Source organism: Aplidium turbinatum, chromosome 2, assembly GCF_918807975.1.
Source record: "Aplidium turbinatum chromosome 2, kaAplTurb1.1, whole genome shotgun sequence".
NCBI classification, from domain to species: Eukaryota; Metazoa; Chordata; class Ascidiacea; order Aplousobranchia; family Polyclinidae; genus Aplidium; species Aplidium turbinatum.
The window spans coordinates 51,628,212-51,635,360 of record NC_137473.1 but is presented as its reverse complement, the minus strand read 5'-3'; positions in this window follow the sequence as shown (position 1 = coordinate 51,635,360).

The following is a 7,149-nucleotide window of genomic DNA, read 5'->3' as shown; positions in this document are numbered from 1 at the left end:
AACAAAGCAATTGATTCATGAGTGATTTGCTGAGCTTCCTCTAAGCTATCAGCCGAAAATATAAAATCATCCATGTACATATTATTTGCAATATTGCAGAGAGTCAATTCACCAGCACTGCTGGGATTCTGCTCGATCATTTTCTTTATAGCCAAGCAAGCGATATACGGGCTACTCTTTATTCCCCAAGGGTGTACACAAAAACGAAATGGTACCATCCTACCATTTTCAAGGTCATCATCTTCAAACCACAATATACGAAACAAATCCCTTTGCGACTCAGGTAACTTTATTTGAAAGAAGCATTTAGTCACATCAGCCATGAGACCAAATCTACCAAGCCGAAATCTAGCCAAGACATCTACCAGAGGGTTTAACAAGTCAGGACCCGAAAACATTACATCATTAACACAAGTTCCTCGAAATTCAGGCTTGCCATCGTAAACAATGCGCTTTTTTAATTGTGACGTAACAAAGTATGGTAAATACCATTCAAATCCCTTGACATTTCCTGCTTCACCAGTACGCTCAATATAGCCATTTGATTTAAGATCTTTCATGGTGTCAGTAAGGAAATCACGAAGTTCAGGTTGTTTTAAAGCCTTCTTCCTTAAAGCAGCAACTCTATCTGACGCCAACACAAAATTGTTAGGTAGATCAATATCTTCCTTCAACGGAACAGGTATCTCAAATCGAACATCTTTCAACTCAATATTCGGTTCAACAAGTTCTCTAGCCAACTTATCATTGCGAGACAATTCACAGGTTTCATTTTGCAAGGTCAAATCCTGAATGACTTTATTCAGGTCTGCTATTTCCATATCGCGAGACTCAATTTTACGCTGAAAGCCAGAGATGACATCCGACTCTGAAGACGTCTGCACTCTGCACACGTTAGCAACGCTTTCCTCTAAGGGTGACTTACCACCACAAGCCAACCAGCCGAGAGGAGTGAGTAAAGCATGCGGTTCACTACGATTTTCACCAACACGCTCTTCTTTTGCACACATCAAATAAGCGTTGTCGTTGCCAATCAGTACATCTACAGTACTACAATCCATAGGTGTACGAGCTGGGGGTGCAGGGGGTGCAATCGCACCCCCAATCTGTCGAGAATTTGGGCAATTTTTCATATTTGGGCAAGATTTTACACCTATCTATCCTAAAAGGAGAATAGATAGGTGTGAAATCTTGCCCAAATATGAAAAATTGCCCAAATTCTCTCCTTAGTCTTCAAAAGGAGAATTTTCGGAAGATACAAATAATGCCAACCAACAAAGCTTGAAGTTGATATCTGAATTCTACACCTCGGAACAGGATTTCCTGGAATCGGAATATCAACTTTTTCACCAACTCACTCGCAACAGAGAAATCAAAACTGCTGTACAATGTACAAAATTCCTAATTTCAAATGGATCAGATAAAACTATGCCCCACTTTTCCAAAGCAGCAAAAATTCTAGCAACAGTTCCTGCAAATTCATGTTCAGCTGAGAGGTCTTTTTCCGGATTACGACGATTGAAAACATATCTGAGATCAACAATGGGCCAAACACGACTGTCAAACTTAGCTTTGTTGCACTTGGAAAGACCAACAACAATTAAAGTGGATGTCAATCGCATTGTAGATATATTAGGACAACGAAGTGGGCAAAACAAATACTTCTTTTAAATTTGTGTAGCCTATGCCACCAGACTACCACTAATCAGTACTTTTTAGTTCAGTTTGCAATTTTAGTTTTGCAGTTTTAGAGCCATGTACCGGTGGTACTGCATTCTACTGGTTCGTCAGTGTAGTGTCAATTAGCCTACTCCCTTCAATTGTCTTTTGATGAATTTGTTGTTTTGCAAATTTGCATAATGGTATACCGTAGGGGAAGGCGGGGCAAGTTGTGCAACGGGCCCGGGGCAAGTTGTGCAAGTCCCCGTTTAAAAGGAAATAAATAGCGTAATGAATCTTTAACGCCATTATTATATTTTACCTATAATGCCTTTGAAGCACGTGAATCGCAGTTATCAGTTTTTTGGGCAGGTTAGGCTTGATCAACGATATAAGGTGTTTAGGTCTTAGGATCTAAATTTGGACGCAAACGAAATTTTGGTTTTTCGAATGCACAGTAGAACTAGTCAAACTTTAGCAGTAGGGGTCAGTAGACATATGATGTAGTTGTATTTTCGCAGGTAAAATTTTTTCGTACATTTGTTAGTTTTCTTGAAATTTTTTGTTCTTTAAAAAAAGTGTGAATGGGGCGAGTTGTGCAATTGATGACGGGGCAAGTTTTGCAACTGTTCCTGTAAACCGCCTTTGTTAATTTACAAATGTTCTAGCCTATTATCCATTTTTACATAGTTTCAAAGTCTTCCACGTGAATGAATGTAAAAAATGACTCGTGAATGAATGTAAAAATAGCTGATTTGTTGAATTGTCTGTACTTTTGCTGGCCGTAATATGTTGCTCAACTTGCCCCTAGTCAAAACGAACGATTGTTGTTGCTCAACTTACTCCATGTGCTGCACAGCTTACCCCATGGTGCTGCACAACTTGCCCCGGAAAAATAATCCGGGGCAAGTTGTGCAATCGTTACTTAAACTTGAATACAGTGCAAAATAATAAATAAAACCAACCAGTTTTTGTCTAAAAACTTGGCTTAGTAGCATGTTTTTGAAATGCAATAGCCTACTGTACTTGAGTCCTCGAAAAACTTAGTGAAAAAAAAAAAAAAAAGATTTAAAAAAAACCTGCTCAACTTGCCCAGGGATATCTAGAACTATATCTATCTAATATCCCTGAACTTGCCCCGCCTTCCCCTACTTATCATACCAGTGGCTTTGTAGAAGGCTTGTCAGTTGATGCCTCATGCTGTTTTTTTTTAAGGCTATATTATTGCTTTTTCTTACATGTGTAGTACTTTTGTTTAGGCCAGTTGATTATATTTCAGATAATTAATTAATTAACGTGTACTTTAAAAGGTCGTCGCTAATTAATTGGATACGCTACTGTATTACATTGTATTATAATCACTGAAATCATGTTGAATTGATATTAATAACAATACCGTCCATTAATTTTCAGTGCTTATCTAAGTACTGTAAATTAGTATACTTCGGTAGATGTTCATTGTGATGGCTTTTTTGCTTTGAACATTAAGTTTGTTTTAACAAAAAAAACCTTAAGCGAGTAATGTCGGTCTGGAATTGCATGCGGGAAGTGATTTTCTGATGTCTCTGGATTTATTAATATTCAATTGAACACTGAGATTATGTCCTTATAATGTTTGTAATGTATTGTATTGAGTTTAAATTTAACCGTTGTTATTGCGTTCATAAACGTAGTTGCACTGATGAGAATTTAATATTCGAAAACGCGTTCTGCAACACTGTTTTTTGCACTCTGCATTCTGCAATGCTTGATGCAGATTTATCTGTAGATTTCCATCACGCATTGAAGCGGTGATCTGATAATGAAATTTTCTACGGTTTGAGAAAAAGTTTTCTCTGCTTATAAAACGTTGAATGGTAGTTTAATTGATTATATTTGGGCAAGAATTCTTTTGCACCCCCAAAAAATATGTTTCCCGTACACTTATGCTACAATCATTCAAATGAAACATATTCACGTCATGAAAATGACGGAAACCATTTAAATCTTGTTTATGCGGTAAAGTTTTAACATCGTCAGCCCAAGCTGGGTTAACCACCGAAGTTATATCACAAAACAGTTCATCTGTCTCTAACGACTGGATGTTGAGTTTAACAAGGTCAGCACAAGTAGCTTTCTGACCAGCCAGGGTATCCATTTTAAACGACGCTTTATCGTACGGTTTAAGATCAAGTTCACACACCAAATCACTCGAAACAAACGTCAACTGAGAACCAGGATCATGCTGACAATACACCAACTTCGATTTGCCAGTCATTGGATTCAAAACACGAGCAGCAGTAACGCGGTTAAAAGCTGCTTTAACATTTCCAATCTTAACATTACGCACAGGAACTCTGGCACGAGCATCATCTTTCCCAACCGAATCCAGAGAATCACGTGACGTCACATAAAAATCATTCAGAAGAAAATAGTGTTTCCTATCGTTGTTAGGCCCACACTTACGACAGTTATTTGCATGAACGCAATCCCTAACCATATGCTGGCGCAAACAATTCAAGCATTTGCCAGCTTTCACAATGACATCTCTCGGATCTTTAGGTGTCAAGCGCAAAAATTCTTTACAATTAGACAAAAAATGATATTCAACTTGACCACGTGACGAACAACAAATGCATGCCGGCAGGTCTTTACGTCTAGCCTCACCACCGCGCGGTACGCCAACAACAGTCGAGTACTGCGAACTCCCTGACATCACATCATCGTGGGGTTTTACGGACGTCTGCCTAACCGGACATGAAGGCAATTTTCCTTTGCCAAACTTTTTAAAATGCTGCGACTCACCAGAATCGCCCATTAGCATAATGCTAAAATCAATCGACTTACGCGTTTCCTCTCGTACAACAAAATCGAACAAACTCTGAAAAGTAGGCTCATTAGTGCCACCATACTGATCACCTAAAAAGTCAAGATAACGCTGCTTAGCGTCAAACGGGAGTCGCTTAGCCAAATTCAAAACAAAACGTCCTTCCAATTTGTCACGCTGACCATAAGCTTGCGTGTAAAGCAAACACTGCGATAATTCATCTTTAAACTCTTTCAAATCACTGGAAGAGATAGAAGTCAATTTGCTACCATAGCGATACTTTCTAATTTCTGGTTCTGCAAAAAGACCTCCACGAACCCCAAAACGCTGGGACAAGCGAGCTAACGACATTTCTATCCTGTCTTCCTCTGACAAGCCAGGGGTGTCAGAAACCAAATTAGCAATCGTTTGCACAGCTGTTCTAACACAAGCTGCTTGTAACAAAGTCAAACAAGTCCCCTTAAAGGGCGAAGCTGCCATTAAGGCCGTAACACGATTTTTAAAGAAGATAAATGGCATATTATTACCATCGTAACCAATCAAGGCCGCCTTATCGAAAAACGTCCTACTATTTTGGTATTCAAAAAAGCAATCCTGCTGTTGAGAACTCGATTTAGCGGGAGAAGACAAGCTATATCCCTTAAGGGGTTGAGTGGGCTCAGTCACGTGCACAGCCCGATCACGATCCTCACACACGTTAAAATCAGGAGACGCGATACGCCTCTCACAACCACCCAAATTACGTGTAGCTGGGCGATCAAAAACTAGCGGCGCAGAAAACTGTGAAGGGGGCAAAGCATTGCTACTAATGGCGGCCCCGTGACCTGTACGCTCTGGGGGAGGAGTTCGGTTGTAATTCGCAGACCTTGGCTCTACAGCATTCGGAAGACCCTTAGCCGCGGCCCCGAGACCTCCTGAAACAGCTGGAAAACGTGTGGATTGCCCTGGTCCACTCACAGGTTGAACGGGCGTTTGGAAAAGGTTATGTAAATTAAACTGCGATTGATGTTCATTTCTGGAATGCCTAGAAGAGCCCTTCTTAGAGCTACGCCGAGAGCCCACCTCTGATCGATATTCAGCTAAAACTACCTCTTTACGTTGTTCAGCCCTCAACTGAGCGTCTTTGAGTGCGAACTCAGCAGCTCTCGCTTCGGCCTCAGCTCTCGCGGCAGCCTCAGCTCGAATGGCCTCAGCAGCTCTCGCTTCGGCCTCAGCTCTCGCGGCAGCCTCAGCTCGAATGGCCTCAGCTCGCGCGGCAGCCTCAGCAGCTCTCGCTTCGGCCTCAGCTTGTATCTGGAGCTCCTCTCGTCTTAGCTGCAGGTTAATTTGTACCACGATCCGAGACGAAGTCCTAGACATCCTAGTGCTTACATTTGGGGCGCTATCCTCAGGATGTATGTCAGCATCCAACATATCTGAGAACTCACTTTCATTTTGTTCAAAGTTATTTTTTAACGAGTTAAATTCGGAATCTACCCTATCACGAAGTTCTGCCAAGATTGCAGAGAGATTTTAGTCAAAAGAGCATGGAAATGCCGTAATTCCTCTTCTAAAGTAGATAACTTAGACCTAAAAATTAACAGTTCCTGCTTATCACTCAAAGAACCTAGGGCTACAGAAAGTTTCCCAATTTGAGTCAAAATATCCCTTCTAAGATGCCGGGCCACTCGAACTGACTTAGCCTCATCGTTACTGGGTCCCTCCACAGAATGGCCTGCCCGACCGCAAAGAACATCATCAGGCTTAAAATCAGTCGAGTCTACGGCGGTCGAGTCCTTGTCGCCACCGAGTGTAGACATATTAAATGTTGGGGCTAAATTTAACAATTGAAAAAAAAAAATTAAGTTACACAAACACACAAAATTATTAGGCTACAGTAGTTATAAAAAACTTAACTGCAAAGACCGTAAAAAATACAAAAAAGAATTTAAATGCACGATACCGTAGCTGTACGAGTATGAAGTCCTAAAGTCCACAAAACCTGCTTGGATTCTTCCACTTGAATCTACAAGCACAGATGGATTGTCTTTAATCTTCTTTCTTGCCAATGAATGTCAAAGTTATTTTTCTTCAGTACCAAACTGAGAAGAAATGTCTTTACTTTTCTTTGCTTCTGTAAGAGTGTAGACTATACCAACCAACAAATCTTCTTTTATTATTTCTTGTACTTCTAAGTAGTTCTTCTGCACTAGCTGACAACAAACACGTCGTTTATTTTTATGCCTTCAAGTGCTTCTTGGCCTACCAGCTAACAAAAATCGTCTTTTATTTTTATGCCTTCAAGTGCTTCTTGGCCCACCAGCTAACAAGAACTCGTCTTTTATTTTTTATGGTCACAGCGGTAAACCATAATCTCTTCGTGGGAAAATTGTAACATAAAGTTCCCGGATCCGTTTGTCTGCATGTAGTGACCGAAAAAGAAACATTCCTCGAAACGTCTATTCAAAAAGTGTATTCCTGTAAAATTAGCCCGCGGCTATCGAAAATGAAACGCAACACCGTACGCCTCTAAAACTGTCACTACAGAACAGATTACTTGGATAAAAGACGGAGAATTTGTCCAGCTAGCAAGCACCAAGCAAACAGTTAAACTTGCGACTGACTTCCAACAAACAATTTTACGAATGAATCAGAAAAATTTGTGATAACTCAAAGGCACGTCAGCAGTTCGTGTGACGCAATAT